Below are 20,589 nucleotides of genomic sequence, written 5' to 3'. Positions count from 1 at the left end.
GCAGGATCCTTCAGAGCCAGACAGCTTTTTTAAAACTTTTCAATAGGTTTTTTTTAGAGTCGATGCTGTTTTTGAGATCCAGGAGTGTTAAACCCATCCCAGTGACAGCTGCTTTTTTTGCACATTTTCTGAGCAAGTGTTCAAAATAGACAATGGCAAATGTTCTGCTACCAAAACCTCCACAGAGCCCACAGAACTGTGTTATGAAGAATGTGTATACCAAAATATGTATTTACATGGATAAATATGCCTTAAAGACTAAGTATGCATTTACTTCTAAGGCTGGATCAGCCTCGTGCCCAGTCTGGAGGTAAATAGTCCATAAATTTCACAGCTGCCGTGGAGGGGGGTGCTTCTTTGGAGGAAAAACAAAAAAAGAAAAAGAAAAGGGGAGGGTGGGGAAGCAGTTCTTTCAAAAGAATCTTCAACAGTTTTAAAATCCTTGCATGAACTGCCATGTGTGAGGAGGAGTGGGGAGAGGATGGAGCTGAGCCTGGTGCTCCAGCACTGCAGGGTTTGCCGTGGGGCTGGCAGGGCTGTGGTGCCACCAAAAACTGCCACATCCTCTCCCATGTGCCCCTCACACCCAAATCCCTCTGAGGGGGGACAGGGTGAGGGGTCTGGGTGCTTCCCAATCCCACAGGGCTGTGGGAACGGGGCCACAACCCACAGCCTCTCCTGCTGCAGCTGGCAACACAGGATCCTGGGAAACAGGGAAATGTTGGCCAAAAAAGGGAATTTAAAACCAGGAGTTAAAAATTCTCCATTCTGCCTTAGTATTGAGAGCAGAGGGACGAGTGCTGGCAGGGCAGGGAGGAGCTGGCCCTGGACTCGGCCAAGAGCAAGGGGGATGTGGTGGGACAGGGACCTTGGCCATGCTGGGCTGGCTCCTGGTTTGTGCTCCTGCCCTGAGCTCCAGGGGCAGGGCAGGGATTTGCTCTGCAGCCAGGAAAGTCCATAATCCACCTGGAAACAGCCAGGGCAAGGCAGTGGCACAGGGGCTGCTGGGGAAGGGATTCTCAGCAAATCCTGCTCTCGGAGCTCTGTGTGAGCAAGGCTTTACTGGGGCACCTTCAGCGCTGTTTGCTCTGGCTCCTGATGCCTAATTCATGAAGGGCTCCAAGGCTCCTTCTTATTAGAAAATTCTCCTGTTAAAAGATGCGGAGATCAGCATATTTGCCACCTCTCATGAGCTGAGTTCTCAGTCATTCATATTTCAGGGCAGAGGGAGCGTTCCCGTCAGCGGCAGGATGAAAATCTGCATTAGGGGATGGAGCAGCTCCAGCTGCTCTGCCCTTGGCTGGGCCAGGCCGGGCCAGGCCCTGGGGCTCTGCCTGGGGGCTCAGGGGGTGCAGGCCAGCCCCAGGCACTGATCTGGGCCCCGTCATGCCCCAGTGCCAGAGCTGTCCCCGGGTTTATCCAGCTCATTCCCAGCCCTCTGGGGACGGGAGCGGTGTGACAGGGCCCTGCCTCCCTCCCTGCCCACGGCCGGGCACAGCAGGGCTGGGCTCTCCCACAGGCACTCAGAACCCTCCAGGAGCAGCTGTGACAACCAGCCCAGCCCAAAGTGTGCCCAGCTTCCCAGCCCAGCACGGGGACAGCAGAAATGACCCCTCTGCAGCAGCAAGGACAGCGAGGGGACAGCGCAGTGCTGCCCCAGCCACAGGGGCTCCCCTCATCAGCCAGGTGCTGGGACACTCATTACCCCCCTGCTCTCCTTTCCCAGCTCCCACGCTGCCTGCAGTGAGGATCTTTATTCCAGTCAGTAGCCGGAGGGGGAAATCTGCTCCCTCCTTTTAGGATTTCTCAGCAAACCAAGCACAGCTGGCACGGACACCCTGTGATTTCTGTGCAGAGCCATCAGCTGCCCCCCTCCCAGCACCATTAGAGGCACGCTGGTCCCATTAATCCCCACGACAGGCACTTCAGTGTGAGCCCCGAGTGAGAACAACCCTCCAGGCAGAGATGGAGCAGCAGCAGCCTCGTTTTCCAGTGGGTGGCTGAGGGTGGCATGGAGGGGCCAGCCTCCCCTCCCTCTGTTTTGTGGCTTTTTTAATATAAACCAGCCTCTCCTCGTTGCAGGGTGGGTAACTCTGGCTTGGAGGGGCAGCCTTTGAGGGGTGCTCAGCTTTTGGGATGTGTCCCTTCAGCTGGGGCCGGGCAGGAGCTGCTCCACCCCCTAAGGAGCCCGGTCCTTGCAGGGATATGGGTTTGAGGAGGCAGCACGCTTCATTAGGCTGGCAAAGCCCTCAGTCCTTGAAGGAGCTGCTTTTCCTCCTCCCCTGTTTCAGTGAGCTGCTAAAAGCACTGAGTTGTTCTTCCAGAGCATTTCAAATTCACTGCTCTTTCATTATCCTTGACCTTTTCACATTTGTTACCATAAGTGGGGAAAAAATTAACTTTGGAGTAAATTACTGCAAATCCCTCCCCAAAAAATGTTTAAAAACAGAGCCTGGGAGGCTGGGGAGCAATGGCTCTTGCTTGCCACTGTTTTCTGTGTAAAGAGGATTTAATGTCTGTTTGCCAAAAATTATGGATCCTAAATCCCTGCGGTTCCCTGTTTAGAAATGACTTTTAGCAGGACAGGTGCACGTATCCTCCCCTGTACTTTGTGTTAGGAGTGGCAGAAAGACAAAGTGTGTGATGGGACAGGGCACCTTCCTGTATGCTGCTCCTGAGGCCTTGCACTCTGGGTCCTGGTCCCTGGGGTTTTGTCCCTGTCTCTTCATTCCCATCTCTTGATCCCTGTCTCTTGGCCCCCTTCTCTTGGCCCCCATCTCTTGGTGCCCTTCTCTCCTTTCCATCTCTTAGTCCCCAACTCTTGGTCCCTTTCTCTCCTTTCCATCTCTTGGTCCCCTTCTCTTGGTCCCTATTTCTTGATCCCCATCTCTTGGTCCCTTTCTCTCTTTCCCATCTCTTGATCCCCATCTCTTGGTTCCTTTCCTTTCTCTCTTTTCCCATCTCTTGGTCCCTATTTCTTGGTCCCCATCTCTTGGTCCCTTTCTCTCCTTCCCCATCTCTTGGTCCCCATGTCTTTGTGCCCTTCTCTCCATTCCCATTTCTTGCTCCCTATTTCTTGGTCCCCATCTCTTGCTCCCTATTTCTTGATCCCCGTCTCTTGCTCCCTATTTCTTGGTCCCCATCTCTTGCTCCCTATTTCTTGCAGCTCAGGCTGGGCTCCCAGCCCATCCTCTGCCCCCTAAAGAAGCCATCAGACCCAGACAACGGCAGAGACCCCCCCTGGTGCCCACAGGGCTGAGCTCCCCTTTCTTCCCTGGCTCCCAGCTCCACCTGAACAGACTGTCACATGGAGCAGCTGATGTCACATGGAGGGGCTGATGTCACAGAGAATGGCTGATGTCACAGGGCATGGCTGATATCACAGAGAGGAGCTGATGTCACACAGAGGAGATGATGTCACACAGAACTGCTGATGTCACAGAGAGCAGGACCAGCTCCTGAGCCTGTCCCCAGCCCCAGCAGCTGCCCCACAGCCCCTGTGGTGTCCCCCAGCCCCAGTGGGAGTCCCACAGCCCCAGTGGAAGTCCCACAGCCCCAGTGGAAGTCCCACAGCCCCAGCAGCTGCCCCACAGCCCCTGTGGTGTCCCCCAGCCCCAGTGAGAGTCCCACAGCCCCAGCAGCTGCCCCACAGCCCCAGCAGCTGCCCCACAGCCCCAGCAGCTGCCCCACAGCCCCAGTGGGTGTCCCCCAGCCCCAGTGGGTGTCCCCAGTCCCAGTGGGTGCCCCTAGTCCCAGTGGGTGCCCCCAGCCCCAGCAGCTGCCCCACAGCCCCAGCAGCTGCCCCACAGCCCCAGTGGGTGCCCCCAGCCCTGGTGGGTGTCCCCCAGTCCCAGTGGGTGTCCCCCAGCCCCAGAAGCTGCCCCACAGCCCCAGTGGGTGTCCCCAGCCCCAGCAGCTGCCCCACAGCCCCAGCAGCTGCCCCACAGCCCCAGTGGGTGCCCCCAGCCCCAGGGGTGTCCCCAGTCCCAGTGGGTGTCCCCAGTCCCAGTGGGTGTCCCCAGTCCCAGTGGGTGTCCCCAGCCCCAGTGGGTGTCCCCCAGCCCCAGTGGGTGTCCCCAGTCCCAGTGGGTGCCCCCAGTCCCAGTGGGTGCCCCCAGCCCCAGCAGCTGCCCCACAGCCCCAGGGGTGTCCCCAGTCCCAGTGGGTGCCCCCAGCCCCAGTGGGTGCCCCCAGCCCTGGTGAGCCCCTCTGTGTGCAGCCCCAGCAGCTCTGTGCAGAGCCCCGGCAGTCAGAGCTCATTTCAGAATTAATTTCCCGCTGTTAATCCCCCCGGGCTGCTCTCCCTGTGCGGGGAGGCACAGCACAGTGAGGGGCCCTGAGAGCTCTCCTGCTGCAGCACTTCTCTCCACGAGATTGCAGATCACACTCTTAATGCCTCGGGAAAATCACAGCTGAGGGCTTTGACCTTCTGCAGGAGCGCAGCAGCAGCACTCCAGCAAAGGTTAATGAGCACGAGGAGCAGGGAGAGGGGACTGTGCACTGAGCGCTCTGAGAGGGCATCCAGCACACTCAGGGCTCCCTGGGCACCAGGACAGGCTCCCCAGAGACAGGAGGAAAGAGCAGAGGGTGATTTCCCAGGGGATGGAGGGAACAGGGCTCCACCGCAGGCCTGGGCTTTGTTCTCAGCTGAGATCCCCGCGGAGCACACGGGACCTGGCTCTGAGCATCCCAAATGTGTTCATTTCTCTGGGAACTGGGATCCTGAGTTAAATTCCTTTCCCTGCCTCCTTATCCAGCTGGTGCTGGAGCAGAGGAATCCTTTTGCCATGTGGGGGAAGGTGCCAGCATTGCTGCCAGGCTCTTCCCCTCCTGTTTGGCTCCTCCAAAGGGCTGGTTTGGCCAGCCCAGAAAAACAACCCAGCCTTTCTCCCATTCCAAAACTTCCTCCATTTCTAATCCTCTCCCACCCAAAATCATGGCATCACTGCTGTAAATGACAGATCAGATAAATACTGGGGGAGACCTCAAATGAATGTCAAGAATTTGGACTGCTCCAACTTAATAATCACTTGTTGTGTTCATTACCTCTGTCATCAAAGGCACTTTACCTGAATTTAATGCTCAGGCCTCTGGAAAAACCCGGGAGTTCTGACAAGTGCTTCAATATTCCAATGGATTACAAATATTTTAGAAAATAATTCTTTCCACAAGCTGAGGCAGAAAAGCAAAAACAAACCGCAGCCCACCAAAGCAGGTGCTGCTCATTACCAGTGACTTTATCAAGGGCTCATGGAGAGGTTTGGGCTGGAAGGGACCTTAAGGACCATCCAGTGGGGATGGACAGTGCCTCTGGAGGGGCTATTTATGGCCTAGGTGAAAAAACCCCACAGCATGGAGTCATTAGTATTTGCTGAATGTCAAGAGGCACAGCTGAAAACAAAGAAAGCCAGGCCTTGGAGGGAGCCAGGTCTGTAATTATCCCCTGGCCACCCAAAATATTGCTATTAAACAGCTCCCAGCTCAGCTTCCAGCACAGGCATCACAGCCAGAGCAGGGAACACAGCTTTGCTCTGGGGCAGGACCTGGCCCCAGCATGGGGACACCACCGTCCTGCAGAGCCCTCCAATTCCCAAAACCCCTCAACATTTCTGCAAACCCCAAGGCTGGAGCTGGTGACTGAGGGGCAAAGGCGACTTGCACCAAAAAACAGCCCTAGGGAAATGCTGGGATCAGCTCAGCTCCTGCCCTTCCCCTTTTCCACCAGGGCATCTTCCTGCTTGTTCCCTCCATGGGATAAATTCCTGGGAATGACAGGGATGACATCCTGTTGTAGGGAATATCCCAGTGTCCCTTACAAAGCCATCCTTGGGGTCCCTGCTCCCAGGGAAGGGGGCACTCTCCAGGGCCCAGCACCCCTCCCAGTCAATTAGAGATGCAGATGCACTCAGCAAAGTGCTCCTGCAGATGTTCTTAATTAAAGCAGCCCACCCCGAGCCCACACGGAGCAATCACCCCCCAAAACGCCTTCCTGCTCTCAGATGTTCCCAATCACTGCTGCAGGATCCTGCAGGAATATTATTTTTGTAGGAGTAAACCATTTGCTAAATAGGCCACCTGTTAAATAAACACTCCCACTCTCCAAATATTGTTATTTTGTTTTCCAGCCTATGCACAATCTGGATTTATTTTAGATGAAAAAAGATAATCACTAAAGCACAAAAACGCCCAAAAAACAGTATTTTGACTATTTGCAACTATCCATCTTGTGAGCACATCTGCTCCTTTGCAAGCTGGCAGAGCTGCTGCACTCAAAGAGATTCACAGCTCCTTATTCAGCCGGGAGCTGATGAATTTCCATCAGAGGCCTCGGCACTCTTCCCTTCTTTGTCACTTCTTCATGCCTGAATCGCTCCCACTCCCCAGCTTCCCTTTCCTGAGCTGCCTCTTCCCTCAGGGACAATCCCCCATCCAGGATGGCTTCAGCAAAGTGCCACGGGAGAAAGGACAGGGTGTGCCTCCAGGTCTGGTATAAAATCACATTTTCTGACCTTTCAAAGCCCACCTTGAGCCGTGCAGGAACATCCACAGCCCCTGGAGAGCAGCAGGGCGGGCATTCTCAGGAAAAGGAGGATGGAATGGAATGGAATGGAATGGAATGGAATGGAATGGAATGGAATGGAATGGAATGGAGTGGAATGGAATGGGGTATTTCCCTGGAAGGGATCTACAACAGCTGCAGGATTTAAACAGCACCACTGCCATCAGAGCTGACACTCAGCCTCTTCTCCTTTGCAATGAATGGGATACATCCCCTGGAACCATGGAGCTGTTCATGTTGGAAAAGCCAAGATACATCCCCTGGAACCATGGAGCTGTTCAGGCTGGAAAAGCCAGGATACATCCCCTGGAACCATGGAGCTGTTCATGTTGGAAAAGCCAAGATACATCCCATGGAACCATGGAGCTGTTCATGTTGGAAAAGCCAGGATACATCCCAGGGAACCATGGAGCTGTTCAGGCTGGAAAAGCCAGGATACATCCCAGGGAACCATGGAGCTGTTCAGGCTGGAAAAGCCAGGATACATCCCAGGGAACCATGGAGCTGTTCATGTTGAAAAAGCCAAGATACATCCCATGGAACCATGGAGCTGTTCAGGCTGGAAAAGCCAGGATACATCCCAGGGAACCATGGAGCTGTTCAGGCTGGAAAAGCCAGGATACATCTGACAGAAAAGCCAGGATACATCCCAGGGAACCATGGAGCTGTTGAGGCTGGAAAAGCCCTCTGAGATCCCCAAATGCAGCCATGCCCAGCACTGCCCAGGCCACACTGCCCCGTGTCCCCAGGTGCCACATGCCCAGGCTGTTAAATCCCCCAGGGATGGGCGCTCACCCCTGCCCTGGGCAGCTGCTGCAATGCCTGACATTTCCCATGGAAACTCTGCCAGCAGCCAAGCTGAAGGTGCCCTGCACAGCCTCAGTCCTTGCTGCCCTCCTGTCCCTGGTCCCTGGAGCAGAGCCCCATTCCCACCTGGCCCCAGGAGCCTTGCAGACCCGGCAGGGGCTACGGCCACCTCAGGGATGCCATTCCCACATCTGACACGAGAGCATCTCCTTGGCACACAGAGTGGCTGAGCCCACATCCTGGGCATAGCCAAAGCCCTGGAGCTGGGGCAGCAGGAGCTGGGAGGGAACATCTGGGTGCACAAACGGGGCCATGAGGAGCTCTGGCACCAGGAAAGTGCAGCACAGGACTGGCCCAGGCTGCTCCTCCCAGCCTTCATCCCCGTGTCTCCCACAGCTGCCCATCCCTGTGCTGCTGCTGTTCCTTGTCACGCTCATCCTCTGGCTCTTTGGCAGCACCCCCAGCCTGGTCCCACACCTCTGGGGTTTCTGTGGTTTAGATGACCCCAAGGTATTAGAAAGTTTTCTTTTTTCTCCCAGCCCCACAACCAAAGAAGTTGAGATTCCTCGGTTCTGCTTTTCAAGGTTGTTTATTTTCTCTTATCTGTTCCATTCTTTCTCTGACCTGCTGAGATCTGTCCAGCAGGTTGGGTTGTGGCTCAGTCCCTGCCCTTGGGGTGGTGTTGGCTTTTTATACTAAAACCTACCTGTACTTTATTTACAATAATTTCCCAATACCTATCCCCTATGTTAGACAGTCTGTCTCTGCTCTAAACCAATCCAAAAGTGTCACCATCACAGCAGAAGATGGAGGACAAGGAGAAGGAGAAGAAGGACAGGACATGCCCAAATTCCTCCATCTTGCCTCTTGAACCCCCATTCTAAAAACCCCAAAACTCTACATTTTCACCCTGTGACAAATTCACTATCATTCTACTCAAACCCTTGTGGCTTGTGCCTCTTCACACAAAGTTGGGAATTGTTTCCATGCACTAAAATAGAAGGCACAGGTGGTTTTGACTCTGTGCCAAGGTCCCTGAGCCCCCAGGGTCTGGAGCCCTCCAGGGCAGCCAGAGGAAGGTCCTGGGTTCCAACACAGCCCCTCCAGGGGGGTTTTCCCTTTCCCTATGGCTGGGGCAGAGCTCTCCAGGCACGGCTCAGAGCCCATCCTTACCCTGAACCTGTCAATGCCAGGCTCACAGCCCATCCTTACCCTGAATCTGTAAATGCCAGGCTCACAGCCCATCCTTACCCTGAACCTGTCAATGCCAGGCAAGGCTCAAACCCATCCTTACCCTGAGCCTGTCAATCCCTGGACAGGGCTCACAGCCCATCCTTACCCTGAACCTGTCAATGCCAGGCAAGGCTCAAACCCATCCTTACCCTGAGCCTGTCAATCCCTGGACAGGGCTCACAGCCCATCCTTACCCTGAACCTGTCAATCCCTGGACAGGGCTCACAGCCCATCCTTACCCTGAACCTGTCAATGCCAGGCTCACAGCCCATCCTTACCCTGAACCTGTCAATGCCAGGCTCACAGCCCATCCTTACCCTGAACCTGTCAATGCCAGGCTCACTCCCCATCCTTACCCTGAACCTGTCAATGCCAGGCTCACAGCCCATCCTTACCCTGAACCTGTCAATGCCCAGGCAAGGCTCACAGCCCATCCTTACCCTGAACCTGTCAATGCCAGGCTCACAGCCCATCCTTACCCTGAGCCTGTCAATGCCCAGGCAAGGCTCACAGCCCATCCTTACCCTGAACCTGTCAATGCCAGGCTCACAGCCCATCCTTACCCTGAACCTGTCAATGCCAGGCTCACTCCCCATCCTTACCCTGAACCTGTCAATGCCAGGCTCACAGCCCATCCTTACCCTGAACCTGTCAATGCCAGGCTCACAGCCCATCCTTACCCTGAACCTGTCAATGCCAGGCAAGGCTCAAACCCATCCTTACCCTGAACCTGTCAATGCCAGGCTCACTCCCCATCCTTACCCTGAACCTGTCAATCCCAGGCAAGGCTCACAGCCCATCCTTACCCTGAACCTGTCAATGCCAGGCTCACTCCCCATCCTTACCCTGAACCCTGTTAATCCCCATGCTCCGCCAGCTCCAGGCTCCCCTGCAGCCTCTGAACACTGAACCCCAGCAGCTCACCAGACTTTTCCAAGTGCTTTAGTGCTTTTTGACTCTCTCTGGGTTTGAAAAGGAAGTGAGTTTAGTGTAGATTCTTAAATAACTCCACAAATCCTGTGTTACTCATTTCACTCCGAGTGCAGCTCCCAAATTAATGGTGTGTGTTAATTGGGCAGCTAATCCCCCTCCCAGAAGAAAAAAGCAACCTTAAAAATTATCATAATGCTTCTCATTTTTGGTGCTGTGCTGCAAACGTGTGTAAGATGTTTTAATAAATGAGAGGCCTTAATTAGAGCAGAATGAGCCCTACAGTGCCCCTCCACATAAAATACACATGTGTAGGATGAGTTGGGTCCTTTCAAGGCAGACCCTTCCCTCAACCCTCCATCTCAGCCTTTTCCATAAAGAAATCCAGGATTCCTTTCATTCAAGGCATAGACTTTAAATTCCTACACCCATCTCAGGGCACTATTAAATATTAAAGCCAGATATTAAAATTTCAAGGGACCTAAATTAAACCGGAGGTACTCAAAAATAAGCGTTGCTGAATATTTAATGGCAAAGATTTCGTAATTAACTTTGGAAATCTCTCACACCCCGACAGAGAGGAGCTGCCCAATGAAACGTGACCATCCCAGTGACCTTCCAGGGGGCTGCAGCAGGTGCTCCCCTCAAAGATTCAGGTGTCTTGGGCTCTGTGGAATTCCTGTGGTTTCCCAAGGAAGCCTTGCCAAAATCAAAACCATCTAGTGGAAAAATCAACCTCGCTTGCAAATTAGATTTGTAGTTAGACAAATTATGCATCTGATGGAATTCTTTTCTAAAAGTGAAGGATCCATGTTAAAGGACAGGACACCTATTCCATATAAAGCATTGCTCACTGCAGAACTGTAACACACAGAATTATTTCAGCTTTCAAAATGTCTCAGGCAGGGTGAAGGGGTTCGTGAGGATTGTGTGGCACAAACTGCAGGATGAAACTGATATCTGGAATTTCAGCAGGGCATCCCCACAGCCCCATCCTGCTGCAGTGACCCCTGAGGGCTCACTGGGGCTGCTCACCCAGCCCAGGCTGGTCAGGAGATCTTGGCTGTGGCTCCTTCAGTCTCCAATGTGCTGAAAAAGGCTCCTGGAAGTCTGAGGGAGGAACCCAGGTCAGTCATAAAATCACATTTTCTGAGCTTCCAAAGCCCAACCCCAAATGGAGCTGGGGTTTGGAGCAGCTTTTCCTTCATTGTTCACAAGGATTTCCAGGGAGCACCAGTGTCCTGCACAGCTCATCCAGCTGGGGAATGGCCCAGGTTGGACAATGCAGCCTCTGTGTCCCTCCCTGCCCCTCAGCCCTGCTCAGAGCCCGGGTGCTGCCTCTGGGCAGGGTCAGGGCAGCACCAGAGCACAGGAACAGCCTGGGGGCAGCAGGGAATGGCAGGATATGCCAGGGAATGGCAAGATATGCCAGGGAATGGCAGGATATCCCAGGGAATGGCAAGATATGCCAGGGAATGGCAGGATATCCCAGGGAATGGCAAGATATGCCAGGCTGGAAGGGCCCTGCAGGGAATGGCAGGATATTCCAGGGAATGCCAGGCTATGCCAGGGAATGCCAGGCTATCCCGGGCTGGAAGGGCCCTGCAGGGTGATCACAGCCCAGCTCTGCAGCCCAGCTCTGTCACCAGCAGCAGTTGCCTGAGCTCAGCCCTGCCTTTTCCTCAGGCAGGTCCCAAGCAGCGATCCCAGTGCTGGCCAGCCCCGCTCCTGCCCTTTTCCCCAAATGAATTTGGTTCATTTTACACCGAGTTCTTCCCTGCACACCCTCAGCAGGATCCCTGGGAGCTGTGGTGGCTGTGGTGACAGGGAGGGCTGCGTGGGAGGCTCCTGCCTCGTGCCCTGCCAGCCCTGGCACGTGGAGCAGCCACTCCCAGGGAAACCATCACCTGTTCCTGCAGCTCCTGCAAATGCACAGGCATGAGAGGGTGATGTGAGTGATGCTGGGATAACCCGAGGGGCTGAGGGTAAGGACCTGTGCTTTCCTGGGGCACCTCGCTGATACTGGCACTGCAGTGATCTGAGTGGCCAGAGATAGTCAGGGTGTCTGGAATATAGTCAGGGTATCTGGAATATAGTCAGGGTATCTGAAATATATTCAGGATATCTGGAATATAGTCAGGATATCTGGAATATAGTCAGGGTATCTGGAATATAGTCAGGGTATCCAGAATATGGTCAGAGTATCTGGTATATATTCAAGATATCTGAAATATAGTCAGGATATCTGGAATATATTCAGAGTATCTGGAATATAGTCAGTATATCTGGTATATATTCAGGGTATCTGGAATATAGTCAGGATATCCGGAACATAGTCAGGATATCTGGAACATAGTCAGGATATCTGGAATATAGTCAGGGTGTCTGGAATATATTCAGGATATCCGGAACATAGTCAGGGTATCTGGAATATAGTCAGAGTATCTGGAATATAGTCAGGATATCTGGTATATATTCAGGATATCCAGAATATGGTCAGAGTATCTGGAACATATTCAGGATATCCGGAATATAGTCATAGTATCCAGAATATATTCAGGATATCTGGAATATAGTCAGGATATGCTGCCCAAACATGGTCCAGTGGCATCACCTGTGAGTGAAATGTTCTTCTACAAAGGGGCTTTGCCTGCTGGAGCCAGAGCTGTGAGACACATCCCACCCAAGCTCAGTGAAAGATTAGGGCAAGGACAGAGCATGGAATATCCCAGACTGGGCTGGGTTGGGTTGGGTTGGAAGGGACCTTAAAGCCCACCCAGTGCCCCCCTGCCATGGCAGGGACACCTCCCACTGTCCCAGTGTCCAGCCTGGCCTTGGGCACTGCCAGGGATCCAGGGCAGCCCCAGCTGCTCTGGCAATCCCATCCCAGCCTGCCAGGGAGGGATTTCTCCCCATTTTCCCATCCCAATCCCTCCTTCAGCTGCAGTGCCCCTCAATTCAAGCACAGCCCATCTCTGGGAGCCTGCAGCTGTCCATTCTCCCTCTGCCCTGGCAGAGTTTGGCATTTTCCCTCCTGTTTTCCATCAGGGAACTGAGGGCGGGACACAGCCCCACCCTGAGCACAAACCCCTCTGGTCCTGGGCTGTAAGAGCCTGAATGAGAGATGTGGGACTCCAGGTGTCTCTCCAAAATGCAGTTTATTGTGTCCAAAATGCAGTTTATTGTATCCAAATGCAGTTTATTATGTCCAAAATGCAGTTTACTGTGTTCAAAATGCAGTTTATTGTATACAAAATGCAGTTTATTGCATCCAAGGTGTTCCAGCAGTCCAGGGATGTGGGTGGCAGAGCTGTGCCCACAGCTGTCAGCTCCAGCTGCAGGCAGGCCTGGACAGCCTTAGTTTAGGTTACAAATGCATTATATATTTCTCTTTTGTTACATTGCATTCTATACTTTTAGTTTGGTCACAATACATTATAAACTTTTCTTTGCTGAGCACCTTCACACAGCAGAACCAATCCACACCTTAACTATTATCTACAGCCCATCATAACTGCTGTAATTCCCATATTCATGTTACTGTTCTCCAGTCACTCACAGTCAGTACATCACAGTTTAAGCTGGGAGTTGTTTTTCAGTTTTCTTGCAGTGGAAAATTCTGAGACCTTTTTTCTCCTTGCCACGTTTGCTGCCCTGTTTGCCTGTGCTCTCTCCCTGCTTGGTGAAAACATCTTCTTGTTTGGGGTGGGTTTATCCTTGGCTCTAAGCCATACAAACCCCTTCTAACCCACACACCCTGTGCCTCCTTGGTTATCCAGTGAGACTGGCTCAGCAATTCTTGTCTTCTGTATCAAAACTTGCTTCCATCTCTATTCCTTCATCAGACTCTACGTTTAAAAATCTTTCTGCCAAGCACACACACATCTGTGAGACTTTCTGGTCAAACTTTCCTCCTTCCCAACACCAGGGCACCTTGCTGGGGTGTGAATCCTCCCTCAGCGGGCAGGGATGGGTGCAGAGCACACCTGGGGCACACCTGGCTCAGAGCTCCCCACCCCACAGCATCCCTTCCCTGAGCACAGGGCTCGGGCCAGCAGCACCTCCCCAGACAACCCCAAGGAATAAATAAACCCCAAACACCCAGCTCAGCACTGAGCAGCAACACCTGAGTGATGCAGCAGAGATTAGAGCCAAAAATAGCCCAGGGAAACAAAAATACTCACAGACAAGCAATGAAAATGTGGTTTTGAGGTGATTCATTAGGAATTATGAGGCAGTGCTGGCGTTGTGCTGAGCTGTGAGCAGTGAAATTGGAATAAACACAATAATCTCACTGTGTTAATAACTCACTCCAGCCCCCCTGGATGTTTCACAGGGGGAAACAGGGACAGGACCTGGGGGAGAGATTTTGTTAAAATCTCTGTTTCAGCAGAAAAAGCAATGAGTGGGGCAGGGTGGGGAGGAGGCAGCTCCACCTGTGCAGGGCAGCAATGGGAAAGGGAGAAACCAGGCAAAGGCATTCCTGGGGCACCAGGGAGGCACCTCCAGGGAAAAACTGCAAACCAGGGCAGGGAAAATGGGCACTGTTTGCACAGCTGAGGGAACCAAGAGCCATTTCCCCCTTCTCTGTCCAGGCTGATCCCTGCCTGGCACACCAAGGGCAATCCAGAGCTCTCCAGGGAGCTGACAGTGGCCAATGGCAGGGCCTGGCTCAGAGGTTTGAAATAAAATAAAATATAAAATATAAAATATAAAATAAAATAAAATAAAATAAAATAAAATAAAATAAAATAAAATAAAATAAAAATAAAATAAAATAAAATAAAGTTAACCTCTGTTTCTGCCCACCATCAATTCCAAGGTGCTGCTGGAATTCCAGAGATCATGTGGCCAATTCCCAAACAATTCAATATTCCAAAGCTGCTCCCTCTTCATTTTAGAATCCCAGACTGGGCTGGGTTTGGAGGGACCCTAAATCCCACCCAGGGCTTTGGGGGGACCCTAAGTCCCACCATCCCAGGCTGCTCCAAGCCCATCCAGCCTGGCCTTGCCTCTGCTCACAGAGCACTCCACACTCCCTGGGAGCCCCTCCAGGGCAGGGAAATGGGGAAATGGGGAAATGGGAAAGGGGGAAATGGGGAAATGGAGAAATCCCATCTAGGACAGGGAAATGGAGAAATGGGAAATGGGGAAATGCCATCCAGGACAGGGAAATGGGGAAATGGGGAAATGGGAAAGGGGGAAATGGGGAAATGGAGAAATCCCATCCAGGACAGGGAAATGGAGAAATGGGAAATGGGGAAATCCCATCCAGGACAGGGAAATGGGGAAATGGGAAATGGAGAAGTGGAGAAAGGGGGAAATGGGCAAATGGGCAAATGGGCAAATGGGAAATGGGAAATGGGGAAATGGGAAATGGGAAATGGGAAATGGGGAAATGGGAAATGGGAAATGGGGAAATGGGAAATGGGGAAATGAGGAAATGGGGCAATCCCACCCAGCTAGGGCAGCCCAGCTGGCCGGGTGGGACTCAGAGCCCCAGCAGCACAGGAGCTGTGTCTGGAATTGCTTCCCTGGCTCTGGAATTAGCTAATTCCACTCTCCCCTGCTCCGTGCCTGCTCCCTGATGGATTTTCCCGTTCCCCTCAGCAGCAGCTCAGCAGTTTGTGCTCCCTGCTCCCTCCCTTTATACCCCGGAGTAAACCCACAAACTGTGACCAAGTGTGAGTTGTATTAGCAGCAGGCTGGGGGAAGAGAGCAAAGCAGCCATCAGGAATCCTGTCAGCAGCTCTGGTGGCTGTGACAAGGGAGAGGGGCTTTCCCAGGGCCTGCATTCCCTCCTCCCTCCCTGATGGGCATGGGGCTGTCCATGGGACATCAGCATTTGCTCAGCAGCTCCCAGTTCTGCACCTCTGCGTCCCCCCAGTGACCATCCCACCGTATTGCCTTGGAAAAGCTAAATCAGGGCCCATTTACAGAAGGCTGATGGATGAACTCCGTGTTTCCCACTCATTTCCATCCCTGAAGTGCTAAAAAAGGCCCTTGGCAGAAGCCCAGCGTTCTTTTTCCTGCAGAATAAAGGGCTGAGGTGAATGCAGCCCAAAGCCATCCTCTCAGAAAGCAACCTGCCAGGTTTGACACGCGTGCTCTGAGAAGCAGCCGCCCACAGCCGTCAAATGCTCTTATTAAAATAAACACAAAATCAGAGAGGTTCAGACCTCGGTGCTTTAAACAAAGCAAACCCTGCTGGGTCTGTGTAACTGAGAGGGAGGGCTGGCCCTGGCTGTTGACTTATGAATTTCCATTTTCATTCATGGCAAATATTGGCCTTCCCTTCTCATTCCCTACAGAAAGTGAGGCAGAACCATTAAATGAAATATGGGAAAGAATGAAATCAACCTGCAAATGGAGGGGTTTGACTGGGGCCCACAGTGAAGAAAGCCAGGTAACCCCAAACAATTCCAGAATATTTCCGTAGTTGAGCCAGAGCCACACCAGTGATCCAAGGAAAGCAAGGACACGTAGAATAAAAAACTTCACATATGTTCCAGCCTCTAAAGAATATCCCACACATGCACCTTAACTGTAAGAAAAAAATAAATTATTGAATTTCCCAAAGCTCAGCTTAGTTAAATAAATTTATTCTGATTTTATTAATGATGAGGCTGAAGGAAACTCAGCCTCGAGAGTCAACCCTTAATGAGCTGCAGGCCTGTGAGCTGAGGGGGGAGTGAGAGCCACAAACAATCCTGGATTTATCCCAGACAATGCCACAGCACCAGGGAAAGGCAAAGCCAAGTCCCAGCCCTGTGGGAGCATGGGCAGCTTCCTCACAGGTGAATTCTTGCCTGAATTCATAATAAATCCAAGAGTAATCATAAAATCATGGAATGCTTTGGGTTGGGAGGGACCTTAAAGCCCACACAGTTCCTCTTCCCTGCTCCTCCCTCTGTCCCAGGTGCTCCCAGCCCCAGTCCCAGCCTGGCCTTGGGCACTGCCAGGGAGGCAGGGCAGCCACAGCTGCTCTGGATAATCAGCCTGGAAGTGTTTCTGTAAAATGTGCAATTCTCACCATTCCAGAGCCATAATTCCATCACATTCCAGGCGATGCCCACTCCCCCATCCCTGCCAAAATCCCTCTTCCAGCGCCACGTGCGGCGTCTGTTTGGAAGGATCACATCCTGTATTTGTCTGCTGGCTGGTTTACAGCTGACAGCAGCACAAGCCAAGCGAATCCAAGGAAATCAAATCCCTGGCAGTGCCCTGGTCACCCCTGCACTGCTGCAGAAATCTATTCCCACAGCTGGGGCCGCTCCAACTGCATCAAATTCCACTTACGCTCCATCAGCCGGCAGCAGCCGTGCAGAAACGCATCCCCAGAGCTCCTGGCAGGGCTGGGGGAGCAGGGCCGGCTCCCACCTGAGGCACCTGGGGCCGGGAATTCCTCACCCAGCCCAGCCAGGGCCCGGAGCTCGTTCCGTGTGTGCCCATCCCACTGTCAGCCCGACACTCCAGCACGGGGGGCTCATTCCAGGGAGCTGCATCCTCAAACAGCGAGGGATTCACCCTTCACCCTCACTCCAGGGAGGGATTGATCCTCATTCCAGGGAGGAATTGATCCTCATTCCAGAGAGGGATTCACCCTCACTCCAGAGAGGGATTGATCCTCATTCCAGGGAGCTGCATCCTCAAACAGGGAGGGATTCACCCTCACTCCAGGGAGGGATTCACCCTCATTCCAGGGAGGATGTGATCCTCATTCCAGGGAGGGATTGATCCTCATTCCAGGGAGCTGCATCCTCAAACAGGGAGAGATTCACCCTCATTCCAGGGAAGGTTTGATCCTCATACCAGGGAGGGTTTGATCCTCATTCCAGGGAGGGTTTGATCCTTGCGAATAGGGAGGAATTGATCCTGACTCCAGTAAGGATTTGATCCTCCCTCATTCCCAGTGAGGATTTAATCCTTCCTCCAGTGAGCATTTGATCCTTGCTCACAGGGAGGGTCTGATCCTCATTCCCAGTAAGGATTTGATCCTCATTCCCAGTGAAGATGTGGCTCCATCCTCCCCAGGGAAGGAACCTGGGGGTGCAGAACTCTTGAGCTGCCCTGAGGTCCCTGAGGGACCCCGAGCCCCAGAGAGGACAAAGCCATTGAACCCAGTAAGTGCACAAACAACGGGAGGTGTTGAGTCCCTTTTCCCTCTGTTTCTGCCCAGGATTGTATTTTATTCCCAAATCAGGTTCGGATTGTACATTGTGTTACGATTAGCAAAGGATAATTATATATATATATATACAAATATATATTTTACTCTTTTTTATTCATTTCTAAATGAATCCCCTCGGGGTGCCAGGACACGGTGAGGATTTTCGTTTTTCACAAGTGGTTTACAGTAACTCAACTCAACAGATGCCTTATTCCTGAGGATGGCAGGAGTTTTTGGAAGAGGAACAAGCCCCTATTCCCAGGTCCTGGCCTGCAGGGATGCCTGAGGCAGGGAGGGTGTTTCTGTGGGGAGCAGAGGGAGGAGCTGGGGTCTGAGAGGCGCCTTGGGACCCCAGGCTTGGGCTGACATTCCCAGGTCCAGGCACTGCCCGAGCCCCCCGAGCCCTCAGAAGAGGCTTGGTGCCTTTTGGGGGGTCTCAGGCCAAGGCAGATGATTACAGGCCCAATGCTGCAGCACACAGTGTCTGTGCCCATGTCCCACAGATCTCCCTCCCCGCAATTCCACAAAAATCCTCTTTGAAATACGCAGAGATTTTCCCAAAGCCACTCGTTGACATCCCCTCACTGCTGTTCCACGGGCAGGGAGGAAAATCCCTTTCCCAGAAGTTTTTCCTTCGGTTAAGAGCAGAGCTTCTCCTCTCCAGGATTAAACCACGGTGACATTTCCTTTTCCCCCTTTCTTTGATCCGTTTCACCTGAGGCTGGCAGAGTCCCGAGCTCACCCCAAGTTTCACTCCAGCCCTTAGGGTGAGTGCATTTATTGCTGCATCTGTTCTCCAAACTCAATCCCAAAACCATCCAGCGGTTCCTGCGGGGCTCCCAGGGAGCCTCCCTGATCCAGAGCTGCTCCCACACCACTTCCACCCCTCCTGGGTTTGTCCTGGTGGTCGGGGCACCCAGCACCACGGCAGGGCTCCACTGGCTCTGTGTGCCAGGGTTTCCCCTGGGTCCCTTGGATCCAGAGTTCCACTGGGAGCAGGGCAGCTTTGGAGTGACCCAAAGCTGGGGTGGTGTTGTACCCCCAAACCCCTGCCCTGGCACAGGAACATCCCGGGAGGGCTTTCCGGGCAGCTGAACCCCAGGAAGGGCCGCCAGAGCCGCGCTCACCCCTGCCCAAAGTCCCTTCTTCTGACCCGAAAATCCGCCAATCCCAAAAATCCATCAACCCCAAAAATCCCCCAGCCCAAAATTCCACAGACCCCAAAAATCCCCCAACCCCAAAATCCACAGACCCCAAAATCCACTGATCCCAAAAATGCACCAACTCCAAAAAATCCATCAACTCCAAAAATCCACTGACTCCAAAAATCCATCAACCCCAAAAACCCACTGACCCCAAAAATCTACTGACCCCAAAAATCCACTGCCCCCAAAAATCCACCCACTCCAAAAATCCACCCACTCCAAAAATCTACTGACCCGGAAAATATGCTCACCCCAAAAATCCGCTGACCCCAAAAATCCATCAACGCCAAAACCCCACCAACCCCAAAAATCCACTGCCCCCAAAAATCCACCCACCCCAAAAAATCCACTTACCCCAAAAACCCACTTACCCCAAAAATCCACTGCCCCCAAAAACCCACTTACCCCAAAAATCCACCGACCCTAAAAACCCACTTACCCCAAAAATCCACCGACCCTAAAAATCCACTGACCCCAAAAATCCCCCGACCCCAAAATGCACCGACCCCATCAGTGTGGAGCAGGGGCCCTGGGGGAGCCCGGGCCAGGAGGAGCAGGGTTCCCGCAGCCACAGCCCTGGGACAGCCCCGAGCGTGTCCTGGGACAGCCCCGAGTGTGTCTCGCTTCGTGTGCTCTTGTGTGGGGTAGAGAAGGTGGCCCTGTCGTGTTGTTCGTGAGCTGTTCTTCCCCAGAGAGGTGTCCCATGTAAAATACGTCAGTGCAAAGTGTATATTTTATGTGAGAGGAAAATACATTTTAATAAAGGTAAAGCTTTGTTTAGCTGTAAAAAATGGCAACTGTTCAAGTGTACAGTAACTTCTTACTAATGTATGAAAATCTGTGATATTTTTGATTTGATTGTATTTGTATTGCCCAAATAAAACATTTTGGCTGTATTGTTCCTAACTCTTACCTTTCCTTTTTAAGGGGGGGGAAGTGTATTTGTTTCACAATAATTGACTTTATTCGGGGAAAGGGAAAGAGGAATGACCAAATTTTCCACAGTGAATTACCAGCTGCCCTGAGCAAACATCGTCCCTCTTGTGCTGCAGCTCCCACAATGAATTCCTGGATGGATTTTTCCTGCACGTTGCTGTTTATTGGTGAGAAAGGAACAATTCTTCTTTCAGCTCAGGCAGAGCTCGGGGAGAGCCCTCGAGGGCTCTGTGAGGGGAACTCTGTGGGGGCTGAGCAGTGACACCGGTGGCATTTCAGCCTTAGGACAAAAAGGAGACAATTCCCACTGCCAAGGGCAGGGATGGATGGGATGCTGGGCAGGAATTGTTCCCTGCAAGGATGAGGAGGGGCTGGGCTGGAATTCCCAGAGCTGCTGGGGCTGCCCCTGGATCCCTGGCAGTGCCCAAGGCCAGGCTGGACACTGGGGCTGGAGCAGCCTGGGACAGTGGGAGGTGTCCCTGGGGTGGGATTTGAGGTCCCTCCCAGCCCAGCCCAGCCCAGTCTGGGGCTCTGGGACCCTCCCGAGCCCAGCAGTTCTGCTAGCACAGGGCACAGGGCACAGAGCCGCCCCCAGAGCATCCCCAGCATTCCCAGGGCACAGAGCACATGGAGCCACCTCCAGAGCATCCCCAGCATCGCCACGTTTCCCTGACAACCCACCAGACACAGCTCTGGCCTGGAACGCTGCTGAAGCAGGAGAAGCGTGATGGGAAAAGGGGGCTCGGGAA

At 52.9% G+C, this 20,589-nt stretch overlaps 1 long non-coding RNA gene across 1 annotated transcript; it reads left to right on the top strand.

Moving 5' to 3' along the window:
- The first annotated feature begins 8,797 nt into the window (after nucleotides 1–8,797).
- On the top strand, nucleotides 8,798–19,810 carry LOC143694675 (uncharacterized). The gene is made up of 2 exons (XR_013183333.1): nucleotides 8,798–8,936; nucleotides 9,016–19,810. It is a non-coding gene; the product is annotated as an uncharacterized LOC143694675 (long non-coding RNA).
- The last annotated feature ends 779 nt before the right edge of the window (nucleotides 19,811–20,589 follow it).

Source organism: Agelaius phoeniceus, chromosome 8, assembly GCF_051311805.1.
Source record: "Agelaius phoeniceus isolate bAgePho1 chromosome 8, bAgePho1.hap1, whole genome shotgun sequence".
In the NCBI taxonomy this organism is placed as follows: domain Eukaryota; kingdom Metazoa; phylum Chordata; class Aves; order Passeriformes; family Icteridae; genus Agelaius; species Agelaius phoeniceus.
This window is presented reverse-complemented; position numbering and strand designations above follow the sequence as displayed.